The 14,244-nt window shown below is 41.7% G+C and overlaps 1 pseudogene; it reads left to right on the top strand.

Moving 5' to 3' along the window:
• Positions 1–664: 664 nt before the first annotated feature.
• Positions 665–786, top strand: LOC116890469 (annotated as a pseudogene).
• Positions 787–14,244: the final 13,458 nt, after the last annotated feature.

Below are 14,244 nucleotides of genomic sequence, written 5' to 3'. Positions count from 1 at the left end.
AACCAAATTAGGCTGGAAGGCACTTTCACTGTCAGGTGCTCAGGGCACCTCAGTAAGACAAGGGACCAGGAAGAGCAGGCAGCAGTACAACGGGTCAGCGTTCAACAGAGTACACCACCAGAGGATTTCTTTGGGACTATATAGGCACCTTCAGCCTTCCCAGTCTTTGTGCAGCACATGCCTGCTAATGATGGTGGTCATGCTTATAATGAATTGACAGCCATTCAGGCAGGGAGACCACTGCTGTCAGAGAGTATTCAACAATAGCATAGATCGTTTTTTAAATATTACATGCTACAACATGGCATCAAAAAGAAATGCTAGATTTAAAGCATTTTAAAGAGGCTATTGTATTGTATGCCTTGCATTCACCATTCATTAAAGAAATGTTAAATAATTGGGCTATACAACATAGAACCATTCCCCAAGATTGGAAGGGATTGGTGTCAGCTGTACAAGAAGCTGGTCAACAATTACAATGGTTGACATGGTGGAGACTCAAAGTCACAAAACTAGAACAAAGTAATTTAGCAAGGGGGGAATAAATGCTACTAAAGACCAACTGCTGGGGGAAGGGCATTATGCTGACTTATGAAAACACATCCAATATGCTGATGCCATAATTGAACAATGTTGTGTTGCGCTTTTAAGAACTTTCCTGGGACTCCATGTATCTTTGTCCCTGTGGCAGTCTCCCTTCATAGCCATGGAAGAGCATGTTCTTGTTATTGGCAAAGCTGTCACCATTTCATTGGTACCAGATTCTGACTTGATCAAGTAACATTCTAAGACTGTGAAGTGTCTGCATGATACTAGAAAACTGGACTCAATTTTCTAAATTAGTGTTGAAATATTCCTAAGTAACAACTGACCTCATTGTTGTTGAATAGTGGAAAATATGTTAATACTGTACTGTATAGGTACTGTAATAGTGGCTGAGATCTTTCAGTTACCTTACAGGGGTTCTTCACATCTAAATTTTGAAAATGAGTATTTTATGTCAAATAAAAGGTTGATTGATGTGTGTGTGTGAGAGAGGGGGGAGAGGGAGAGAGAGAGAGAGAGAGAGAGAGAGAGAGAGAGAGAGAGAGAGAGAACTTTCTTGGGGTATGATTGAGGAGCCTGCAGAACCTTATTTACTAAGATAATACAGGGTGCTGCAGAAGCCTTTACCAATTTCATACAGAGGTTAGGTTCAGCTGTAAATAGAGCCTGAAACCAGATAGTCATTGATAGAAATATTAGCATTTGAAAATGCAAATACTGAATGTAAGAGAGCAATTAGACCCTTAAAAGCATGAGAAGCCCTATTAGATGAATGGATAAAAGAGACAACTCCTGGCTCTTGGAAGCATAAGCAACTTCCAGAAATACAAGTCTAGGTATTGCAGAGGGGGAGACAGTGAATGTATTAGGAATTCAAAATCAAAGCACTAGAAAAACACTTCAGAACTGCAGCTAAAAGGAACTAGGATAGTCTATAGAATAAGGGAAAGGTGAATGGTCCTCTACTGATTGTAGAAAGGGTCAACAGTTGGAGCATCACTCCAAGCAAGTCAAGAGATTGGAAAACCCATTATCATATTTTTTTAAAAAACACAAATTTTATTAATTTCTTAAAGATATAGAACTCAGTCCAGAGAGATATAGCTAAAGGAGAAGGTTGGAATAACCCAATAGCATAAAGGGTAATCATAAAGTGTTTTTCTTAGGAGGCTTGTTGGGGGTGGGGAATATAAAGAGCAATCTATTCAAAACCAGCTTTAGAATAATTCATCTAACTAGGACTAGGTGTGATAGCATATCTGTCTTATACCAGTATTTGCAAGGAGGAGACAGAAGGATCGGAAGTTCAAGATCTTCTTCAGCCACATAGAAAGCTCAGAATCAGCCTGTGCTATAGGAGACCATGTCTAAAAGAAAAAAGGTTTAATTAGTCTAAAAATAACTTGAATAATAAAAAAGAACCAACATAGCCACTTGGGAGTCTGGTTAAAATTTAAGTAAAAGCTTTTTTTGAAGAAAGAAGAAGGGTTGGAGTGATGACTCGGTGGTTAAGAGCACTGACTGCTCTTCCAGAGGTCCTGAGTTCAATTCCCAGCAACCACATGGTGGCTCACAGCCATCTGTAATAGGACCCGACTCCCTCTTCTATACTCACATACATAAAATAAATAAATCTTTTAAAAAATGAAAAAAGGAAGGAGGGCAGGAGGGTGCACGTGCTAGAGATATAAGAATGAACAAACCCACAGTAGAAGTTCTTGACGCTACCTAGCTATAGGTTTGAATCTCAGGAAGCAGAGACAGGATCATAAGCACTCACCAGCTAGTCAGAATAACCAACAATCAAGTTCCAAGTTCAGTGAGAGATTCTACCTCACAAATTAATATGAAGATCAATAAAAGAAGACATCTGACATAGACCTCTGGCCTCCCCTTGCACATTCACATGTGAGTGAACACACACACACACATGCATGTGCAAGTATACAGACATACATAAATTCTAGGTCCCCACCTAGACCTATTAAATCAAAATTTCAATGGCAAGACCTAGACCAGTATATGTTTGAAAAGTTCCTCAGGTAATTTTAAATTTCAGTAAGTTCTTTGACTCTCTCTGTCTTCACAGTACTGGTCAAGAGATCAGTAATTCTGTACATCTCTGGACTCAGAAGAAATGCTGACTCTCAGAGCACCCTGAGATTAAATTAAAGCTCTCTCCATGGGTGTTTGAGTTAAAGCAGCAGAGGCGAGCACTTCTGGGACTCATGCTGAGATGCTGAAGTTGTAACCCACACTCAGGTGAAGCCAAATGCATGTCCACAGACCATGCTTCAGAATGTTCTAGAAATGGGAATAACAAGACCTATGGAAATACAGACTTTGGCACAAAGACCAACAATGTATGTGTTAACAAATTTCCTAGATTTGATATGAATCTCTGACCTAAATTGTTCTGAGGATGCATTTGTTACTTTTCTCACTGTTGTTTTTTTGTTTTTTGTTTTTTAAGGAAAAAAATACCAAATGAAGGCAATTTGAAGGAAAAAAATGGGGTTTTGTTTTTGATTTTTGTGTTTTGTTTTTTTGGGGTTTTTTTTGCATGTTTTTTTTTTTTTTGTCTCACAGTTTTGAGAGTACAGTCCAACATGACACGGAAGGTATTGTGGCAGGAGTCTAATGGCCACAGTCACACTTTATCTGCAATCAGAAAATGGAGATGAATTCTCCTATTCAGCTTACTTTCTCTTCATCCCCAGGCCATGGAACAATGCTGTCCACACTTAGGGTGGGTTCTCCCCACAAAAACTAATGCAATGCAGAGACATCCTCACACACACATTCCCAGAGGTTTGTCTCCTAGGTGATTCTGTATCTTATCCAATGGACAGTATTAACCACCATACTGATTAACCACCATGATACTGAAAGGCATAGTAAAGAAACAACAGAAGAAAAAGTAACCTTACTTGACACTAGTTGCCCTCTTAAACTCTGTAGTTGGGAGATCCAACCATGGGTCATCCAGCTCTGCTCTGAGAACAGTTAATCCACAATGGGTTTCCTTGTCATAGATGGTAAAAAAAGACAGTAATGAACATGACCATTTCAGCTACCCTGGGGCATCTGAAAAGGGACCTAGAGTGACTAACAATCCAAGTGTTAAACTGATCTACAGCACTCCAGTCCAACAATTTGGATCTGTCCCTTAGACATCTTAAATGAGAGAATGTCTCCAAATGACACCCATATTCTAGAGACAGAAGTCAGGATTCAATCTGAATCTTAACTCAGCTATTCTTTTCCTGTGTGGCTTCGACAGATATCTCTTAGAACTAAACCCTACCTCCATAAGTTTCTAGTCTGTTCCATGTTCCGATCTTTGTCCCAGAACTAGGTATCTGATACACATAAAATACCATTTAACACTCTAATACATCCCACTGCATCTAACCAGAATGCTCACTGGGAGTTCTGTCCTGTCCTTCAGGCCCCACTTCCTTCCCTCCGCTCCATTGCTTAGCATTGGCCCTCATTCTGCCTCTGCATACCTAAATCTTCTTCATAGGTCCCGTGGGCATCTCCAGGAAAAGAACCTAGCTATTCCTCAAAAAAGAAAAATGTACAATTCTGATATAGCTTGGTAATTCTACTCCTGGGATACATACAAGAGAATGCAAAAGAGGCTTGTTCTCCAGTGTTCGCTTCAGTGTCACTTATAACAGTCAGAAGATCCACGTCTTCATGGGTTAGCAGATAAGACAAAATTTCCCTTCTTCTCACTGGGAACTGTGATATCAGCCAGCCTCTACGTAGTACTCCACCCCCTAAACAACCTCCAGATTAACCTGGGCTCTTCACTCTCCCCTTTGAAGATGACATCCCCGCTTGGTGACATTTTCAAAGTGGCCTACATTCAGCAAGCAAACATTCCCAGAAACAGTAGAAAAAAAATACAACCCGTATTTAGAAGAGATAATGAGCTGGATGTAAACAAAAGTCTTCCTTTCACACTCGTCATGGAGTCAAGGGAGTCCAAACTGTGATGTTTGGTAACAGCAAATTGTTTGAGGCAGATTTTTCAAAAGTAGTCCAAGATCTTCACATCCCCATCTGTGAATTATCTACTGTGGTAACTTAATTTCATGTTTTTTGTCTTAAGGAGAATTTGGATAAATGTTCTAATGCAGTAATTAGCAGCTACATTAATAGCATTGATTTCCCATTATGTGTCCCATTATTTTAATTATATTTCACTTTAAACAATTTTTCAGACTGTAATCTTCTACTAAGATAAGCTTGATACCCTAACTTCTCTCAATCACACACCCTACAATGGCAATGAGTCACGTGCTATTTAACCTCACATCACACAGTTTTTAAAAAAATCACTTCAAGGAGTCCTGGGTAGAGGTCCTCTCTTGAGCAATTACCTCCAGGACCCAGAGTCAACACTGAAGTGATCAAAGCAAGCAGTCATTGAGCAGAGCTCTCGACACAAACAGCCCCTTGACATCCCATTAAGATGCTCGAAATCCCATCTTTAAAGAGCCCTTTGGGGGGATCTTTGGGTGTTTTCTGTCTTTAAAAGAACATGGGGAAAATACCACTTACCAAGAGCGTGTAATATGCACCAGATACTCTGGGATTAAGGCTAACACTTACATTCCTCTTATTCTATATTTTAGGCACTGGCATAAAAGTCCAGCCTATATTGACTCATTTAAATTCTCCCACAAAAAATGTCTCTAGGAGACAGACATTATAATCACTTCCATTTTATAAATGAGAAAATTAGAAGCCACCCAAGATCATCTCATCTAGCCATTGCTAGACACAACCACAACTCAAGCCCAAGCAATCTGGTTCCAGAATCCAGAGCCCTCTTACCCTCTGCTACATTGCTCACTAGTGTAATCTTTCTTTTTTTTTAATTTATATATTTATTTATTATGTATACATCATACAGCTTTCTGCCTGCATGTATACAACTACAGGCCAGAAGAGGGCACCAGACCTGATTATAGGTGGTTGTGAGCCACCATGTGGTTGCTGGGAATTGAACTCAGGACCTCTGGAAGAGCAGTCAGTGCTCTTAACCTCTGAGCCATCTCTCCAGCCCCTCACTAGTGTAATCTTATTAAAGCACTCCATATAGCAAGTGTTTTGTGTCTGTTCTGACAAGTGAAGATGCTGTGATAGGAGAGGTTAAATAATGCAATGCACACAACCGGTCAATGGCCCAGGTTTGGCTTAGACCCAGGAATTAGGCTCCCAAGATTTGATTCTTCCCTTCTGTCCAAAACGAATGGATACGTTCATTGAGTATGTGGGAGCAAATCCTAAGCAACTGTGAAATAAGAAATTATGCAACAGGTCAAGTTGTCTAATGACTAAAGGGATCAGATGGCATATAGAGAGCTAGCCCACTGACAAACCCACTTCTTTTCTTTCTAGGCCTATGGACCCCCAGTAACTCATATATATGATAATGCGGGCAGTGGGATATTTGAGCTTTAGCAAATAGAGTAAGCACCAAACTGTATAACGACCTTCATTTTTCTCTCCATTCTGATTGGGGCTATTTAAAAAGTATAGATGAGGGAAGACCCTAAGGGGACAAAGCTTGAATTCCTCATAAACCTAACCCAACAGTAGGTGGCTAGGCCAGGAGCAGATTCAAGGGACAGTGGTGGCAAGAAGTAAACATGCGCATCGTTATTTAAGCCACTGGGGTTCTACATTTTCTCTTGCAATGACTAATACTGCCATAAGTAATATAACAATGACAGAGAAAGCGACTGTGCATAATGGGAAATTGATGTGCTGTGGAATAGGTAGAAGATAAATGGAAATTCAAGATGGAAAACCAGAGATCACATGATCGGTGGCCACAAAGTGTCTGGTAGTATTGCCCAGGCAGGAACTCGGAAGCATGCTTTTACTGTTAATGACATGAGCTTCCACCAGAGGTTTGAAGTGGCAGAGTGACATGATGTAACCTTATTAGAAGGATCAGTGTGGCCTGAGTGCCGAAAATAAACCAGCAGACAGCAGCAGAAACAGGACAACAGGAGGCTACTGCCACTGACCTCACAGGGTGAGTTCTTGAGTTGAAGCTTCTCCCTCAAAGGTCCAGCAAAGCTAACTGTCCTGAGGAATGTTTCAGATCCCCATGCCAACCAAACAATGGCTTCTGGTCAATGAGTGTCAATAGATTCAATATGGAGATTCAATATGGAGAAAGAACAAACACATAGCATTTAATTTTCCTTACATTATATTTGCAATAGTATGAAATTCCGAGGCTGCCCAACCAATTCCAAAGACTTCCTCCTCCAAAATATATTCTTTTAATGTCTATAGAATTATAACCCCTCAAAAATGTTGGGCATGTGAAGCTATAAAATCATCCTTTGGTGGCTACCAACCATAATGGAGACTGAACAATTTCCATATTCACTACAAACACAGAGAGAGAGAGAGAGAGAGAGAGAGAGAGAGAGAGAGAGAGAGAGAGAGACAGAGAGAGAGAGAGAGAGAGAGAGAGAGAGAGAGACAGAGAGACAGAGAGAGAGAGAGAGAGAGAGAGAGAGAGAGAGAGAGAGAGAGAGAGAGAGAGAGAGAGAGAGAGAGAGAGAGAGAGAGAGAGAGATCTCCATCTCCAATTAAACCTTCCAGGACACAAGTGCAAGTCCCATGAAACTAGGTAGTTGAAAACAATTCACCCTGATGCTTCTCTAGAATCACAGATCTCTTCTCTCCATTCCACACCCTCCCCAAGAAACACTGGAAATTATTTTCCTCTCTGAACACACTACATCTTTATCTTCCTGTTGCAAACATCTGTACTGCATTTCTTGGATCTCTTATTATCCCTTTTTAGATATCCAAAATAATAAACTCGCTATCCAAGTTTATTGTACCCACTGTGATACCTGTCAGTAAAACCCAGAGTGATTCATTAGGCTCAGGGTAGGATATTTGGGGAGATACAAAGAAGTAAGAATTATAGCAATGTTTATTCTTCAGACCAAACACCCAAATTCCCATCTACCCAAAGTTAGACGCCGCAATACTATAAGCATTTACCTAAGCCTTCAGGGTAAGCAATTTTTCCACAACTTGCTCAGATCTATGTTACTGCTGACACTTATATCTTAGAGGTTCACGCCTTTGCGGTAAGGCAAAGTTGAAATATGTTTAAGAGCTGGGAAGGTTAGCCAGGAAGCCACAGTTTTCCTCAGATTGAGGGGAAAGGGCTCTTGTCTAAGTCACCAATCAGACGCTACACGTGGTCGTCAATGCTAAAATGATGCCTTAAAGGTGCTGGAAAGCAAGGAGTAAAACAGGACACCCACTGTTTTCCTGTTTACTGAACATCCTTCAGAGGTAGAGTTAGCTGTTATTGAAATAACTTAAACTGTGGAGAAAAATATCAAAATAAGCCTATTACACTAGAACCAGCCATTACAACCAAGCAAATAATACAATAAATCCTTTGAAATGAAGAAATATGGCAAGAGGCACTTAAAAACTGAGTGGTGTTTTCTCAATAAATTGCCGCATTAATAGCTCTTGATGCTTTTTTTTTTTTTTGCTAAATCCTATATTTCTGACACTCAGAAAGGAATATTAGAAAAAAAATCATGTTTATTTTATACAACTCATTAGTAGAAAGGAAGAAAATATGAGGACGTTTTGGAGCTGTAAATCCTTTCCAGAACTGTGAAGCCGATAATACTGGAAGAGGGAAGGAGATCAGGGAGGAGTGAATGCTTTTAAACTGAATCGTGGAGACAGATGAGCCATTACCCCATCAGTAAAGGGCAGGTCCTATTTGGATGACTAAATACAAGAAGGCTGTGATGCCCTTTTTGATAATGACTGCGTGTAGACATCATTTCTTTCTTTCATTATCAGCAGGACCCCAGTGTGATCAGTAGTCTTTCACTCCTAACTGAGCTCGCTTCCCTACAGATGTACCCATTTATCCCAACTAATGAAAGACCACTAGAACCTCCTCTATTTACTACCAATAAACTCAGAAGGATCTGACGGAAATCGGACGTCCATGGGCCCTCAGCTCCGTGGGCGTGGTCTAGCTGATCGTTGGCCTCTGGTTTCACACTCGCCTCTGCTTGCCTCGTAGTCTAAATATCATTACCCAGTTGCACATTAATCTGTTGAAGGCAGCTAGAGCCATGACTCAGCTAGCGTGTGGCAGCCTCTGAGTGTTAAACCAAAATGCAAATCGAGCATAACATCCCTAATGAGATGGAGCGAGCTCATTTATTTTTCTTTGAATCATTCCTCAGACGGTCCCGTCGGTTTGGGGCAGTGTTTACGCAGCGCAAGGCCATGTTTAAATGTTATTGTTATTGCTCCTGAGCTGCTCCCATACTATTAGGCAACGTAAAGGCCTAATTCCAAACTCAGGCAGCTTAGAGACCTTTGAAAACACTCATGACAAAGTGTTTTCTGCACAGCCATTGTGCAGAAAGCAGGGGTGTGGTCTTGATGCTCTGAAACGCCCCCTCCCCCATTCTGGTCTTGCACAAAAATGGCACACAAGTTTCTGCATTCCGGTGTCTTCACACATATGCACCTTTCTTCTTGTTTTTTCTTTTGTTTTGTTTTTTGTTTTGTTTTGTTTTTTTCACTCTGATCATTGCCATTCTGTCCTCGGCCAAGATTTATTTCCCCAAGTAAGTAGTTATCTTAACTTGGGTTCTCCAAACACAGACAGAGCCAAAGACAAAATCTTCTATGAAAGTTATATTTAGAGGGAGAGCTTGAGGCACACCAATGCAAAAACAGAAAACTAAGTAAAGAAGAAGAAAAACAGGCAAGGGTAGGTTCATGGGGATTCTCCTATAGATAGCTTAGAACTCTATCCATGACGGACCCTCTGAGAATGTGTAAGAAAACACCTCAGAACTGCAGAAGCACTGAAGAGAGGCACCAGTTTTTGTTTCTAAACCTCAGTAGTTGTGGTTTGGTCCCGGAAGCATCAACCTTAGTACTTCTGACCTGCCCAGGACTCTAACACAGTACGCAAATATCCAGAGAACACTCTAGAGCAAAGAAACACAAAACATCATTAACCGATAAATAATTTTCTGTGCAAGGCTAGGAGAAGCAAAGGAATGTGGTTGAGGATGGTTGAGGACGGCTTCCAAATGCACGTGATGCCAGTCTCAGGTCTGAATTCTGATTTCTTCCTCTCTCACTGTGTGACTTAAACGCTATTTCTAAACACTGTTTCTCTGTTGAAAGATGAGATTTGTAATGAATGAAAAATAAGGATTCAGTGTCAAAACGCAATGTAAACTCTTAGTGTGGACCTCAGCACTCAGCAAGTGCTCAATAAACATTTATCACTTTATTCTTATCACTTTATTCTGGCTCTTGTCACCTTTATTTAACTAATTGTGCAATAGTTGTCCTCCACACGGTGCCACCTCCTTTCAGATTAACACAGTAGTTCCCATGTTCTGCTATACCCATACGATGGACAGGATAAGAAGCTGCGGGACCCATCCATTCTATTGTGTCACTTCTTAGATCGTTTCTTAGGTACGACAGCTTAGCCTGAGAGCTAGGCACAGGCTAACAATTCTCTGAGAAATTCCAGCTACAAAGTAAGGTCTGTGTACAATAAAAAATATATTCATATTCTCTCTCTCTCTCTCTCTCTCTCTCTCTCTCTCTCTCTCTCTCTCTCTCTCTCTCTCTCTCGCCTACCCCTTTCCTCTCTTGACCCAAATCTCTTGATAAATTTTAGAGAAAAAGTCATGTGATAGAGTCGATGGACCATGGTTGTAATATCTAAAGGAGATGCTAACTCTGGTTACCGTCAGCCTAAAAGCAGAAGTCTCTCTCACCTCTGCCCCTCCCACGAAGCTCCTGTCCTCTTGAGCTAGGGATGATACAAGTCCCAATCGCAATAATGGCCTTTGTCTCAATCTACAGACCATTGTTTACAAGAGGTGAAAAGACATGACATCTGTCATTAAATGGCCCTAATGGTTAAACAAAAGGAATAGTGCCCCTAAGTTACAGGGTCGCGCACGGGTTACTTTATTATAATGCTTGCCTTTCCATAATTTAATCTTACTTTGTTTATCCTCTCTACCAAAAGTAGTGGCAGAGTCAAACAAAATTAGTATAATAGTAGAAAATAGATAAAAAAAATCAAACAAATAAAAATTTTAAATCAAATAAATGACTATCTGCCCAAGATTGAGCTGCCACAGCCCCATTATATATAGTGGTGAGTCGTGAGGTCCCGCCCCTCACTGAGGGATCAGCAGTGAATGGGTACTGGAGGAAGGGTGTTGTAAAATTTTAAAAGAAAGTAGAAGAAAAGAAAAACAGTAGATCCATGCTGGCCAGACCACTCACGCATGGGTGGGTAGGTAGGTGCGTGCGTGCGTGCGTGCGTGCGTGCGTGCGTGCGTGCGTGCGTACACGGGTAAGGAACTCTAGCTAGCCTAGAACGGGAGGAATAGGCTTGTCTCCACTTCCTCTGTGCTAGGCGGATTTGTGTGGGCTTGGAAGAGACAGATGTGGAAACTTTTGCCCTAGAGCTTGCAAGGCTTGCAGTACTGGCTAACCTGTTCCTCCCCAGGTTGCTCTCTCACCAAACAATAGTTCCCATATCCTGTTTCCCACCGCAAAGTGCCAAGAAAACTCCCTAGTTTCCCTAGGCCACAGAGAAATATGGTTCGCAGTCCTATTCAGACAGAAAGCTAAACATCCTCGAATTCCTCCTAACTCTGTACTTCCAAATCAACGTTTTAGAGAAGAACCAGACAGGAGAGCAGCACCCCCCAAGCCCTGTAGGAGCCACACTCCTGATATGTCAGAGGGATCTTAATTAGAGGAAGGAAGGGGAAAGGATAGAGGATGGAGCTCAGATTATCCTGTTGTGCACTTGGAGTCCATCACTTCCCCATTATATTAAGTATCTGCATGGCATACTTACGTACAGTTATTATCTTACCTAGGGGCGGGGCGGGGGGGCGAGGTGAAACAATTATTTGTAAGGCTGTCAACTTTACAAAAGGAAATGAATAGTTAACAAAAATCTACACGGTTGATGAATTTCCCTATCTGGTCCTGATTCGGCTGCATGTCTGAATGGCAGGCTGGGTTATAAATAGTTGATGCTCTGGTCTGATGTTGCAGCGCCTAATGAATTGTTGCTTCCATAAACTTTTTATGTGTTGCAGTGTAGAAGGGAACCAATTAAAAAGTTTTGCCAATTTGAATCCTCTGCATAAAGTATCTTCTGCAAAGAGATAAATGTCTTTGATGTCTTTGAGTGCTTGGTGAGCTAAAACTTTATTCAAATTGGCTTTGTGACATCTTTAAATATACATTCCTGGGATATTGTCAGCTCACATTTATTCTACATATGTGGCTATGATTAAGTGAAAACGATTGACTGAACTTTTTTTCGCCCCGCCACACCCTCACTTAAACTAAAGTTAACACCAACTTTTTAATTTCTGTTGAGTCTCCCTTCGATTAAATTTGTTTGTATCTCCAACAGTTTCATTCTGACCTCCCTGGCATCATTGTGAAGAAATACTGTGAGGAGGGAGGGAAAAAAAAGCTGATAGTTATGTTTCATGGAAGCCAAAGTTCTTCTTGCAAATTAAAATTACATTCCACTTTGCTGAACACTAAGAAAATCGGCTTTGGAAAATTACCTCGGCCCTGAAGATGCTACAGCCACTTAACAGACAAGCCTCGCTCCCATAATGCACATCTGTGAGCACACGCGCTTGGCTCCGACTCGAGCTGGACTAAACAAAAATCTCATTAATAGACTTGGCCTAAAGAAGCACTTGAAAAGACAACTAATCGTGTTCTACATGACTGGAAATGTCACACAAAGACAGAAGAGACGTGAACTTTCGAACGAGTGCTTCCATCGTAAGACGGCACCTTCTTCAAGAAAAGAGAGAAATAAAAATTTTAGATCGTGTCAAAGCTGGTGCTCCAACTCCTCTCAGGGCTTGACTCTGATATTTGACAAGCCATTTTTAAGGCAAAGAGGGTGGAGGGAATAAAGAGGAGAAGATGGCAGCATGACTAAAAAAACAAACAAACAAATAACCCAAGGTAACAATAGTCCCAGTACTGCCCAGGGCACTGCAGTCATGGATATGGGTGGAAAACCCACTGTTAGGACACATATATTCTATTTGTCACCACCACCACCACCATCACCATCATCATCATCATCATCATCATCATCATCTCATACATTATATCCTGACTGCAGTTTCCTGTCCATCCACTCCTCCCACTCTTTCTCCCAGATCCATTTCTCTTCCATTTCCCTCCAGAAAAAAAGAAAAAGAAGCCCTCTCAGGGATATCAGCAGAAGGTGGCATAACAAGTAACAAAAAAGGAGACAGCACTCCTTAAATCAAAGCTGGATGAAGCAACCCAGAAGGAGGAAAAGAGACCCAAGAGCAGACAAAAGAGTCAGAAACAGCCCCGCTCCCACTGGTCTTAGAAGTCCCACCCAAACCCCCAAGCTAAACAACAATAGCATGTATGCACATGCCACAATGCATTTGCAGAAGACGCAGCTCAGACCCATGCAGGCTGCATGATTGCCGCTTCTATCTCTGTGAGCCCCTGTGAGCCCTGGTCAGTTGATTCTGTGGGCCGTGCTCTTGTGCTATCCTCAATTCCTCTGGCTCCTACAATCCTTTCTCCCCCTCTTCTGAGGAGTTCTGTACTGACTGGTTTTGTGTGTCAACCTGACAGAAGCTGGAGTTATCACAGAGAAAGGAGCTTCCCTTGAGGAAATGCCTCCAGGAGACCCAACTGTGAGGCATTTTCTCAATTAGTGATCAAGGATGGCAGGGCCCAGCCCATTGTGGGTGGTGCTGTCCCTGGGCTGTTAGTCCTGGGTTCTATATGAAAGCAAGCTGACCAAGCCAGGGGAAGCAACCCACTAAGTAACTTCCCTTCATGGCCTCTGCATCAGCTCCTGCTTCCTGACCTGCTTGAGTTCCAGTCCTGACTTCCTTTGGTGATGAATAGCAATGTGGAAGTGTAAGCTGAATAAACCCTTTCCTCCCCAACTTGCTTCTTGGTCATGATGTTTGTGCAGGAATACAAACCCTGACTAAAACTGGCTCCCATCTCTGGTCTCTGCATCTGCTCCTGTCAGTGTCTGGATGGCATTTTTCTGAGGATGCCTGGGCTAGGCACCCGTTTATGAGTGTAGCAGAATATCATTAGGACTCATCTCATTGACTTGTATTTGCTTCTGTCCTGGGTCCCTAGGCTATCCACATCCTCTGGCTCCTGGCCATCCAGGCAGCAGGGCATGGGCACCCTCTCATGGCATGGCCCTCAAGTGGAACCAGCCATTGGTTGCTTGCTTTCACAAGTTCTTAGCCACCATTACCCAAACGCATCTTTCAGGCAGGACAACTTGCATGTGGGAGGTTTACCACATACACTCTTCAGCAGTGAAGAGACATATCAACAGAACCAAAGTTTTCTAAGCAATCATAAACTTGTAACTGTTTTGCAGTTGGAAGAAAGCAAGGAAGGAAGATGTTATACCAGCTTTGGGGAGTAGAACTCTTAGAGATGCTAAACATTTAAGATGAAGCTTCCAGAAGGATTAAATCAAGAAGGCAAATGTCAGAAGTTTCCAGCAGGCTGAGGGAACAGCATGGGTATATGTATAGAGCATTT

This window comes from Rattus rattus, chromosome 1, assembly GCF_011064425.1.
Source record: "Rattus rattus isolate New Zealand chromosome 1, Rrattus_CSIRO_v1, whole genome shotgun sequence".
NCBI lineage: Eukaryota > Metazoa > Chordata > Mammalia > Rodentia > Muridae > Rattus > Rattus rattus.
Note: the sequence above shows the minus strand (reverse complement) of the source record. Positions and strands in the feature narration are given on the sequence as shown.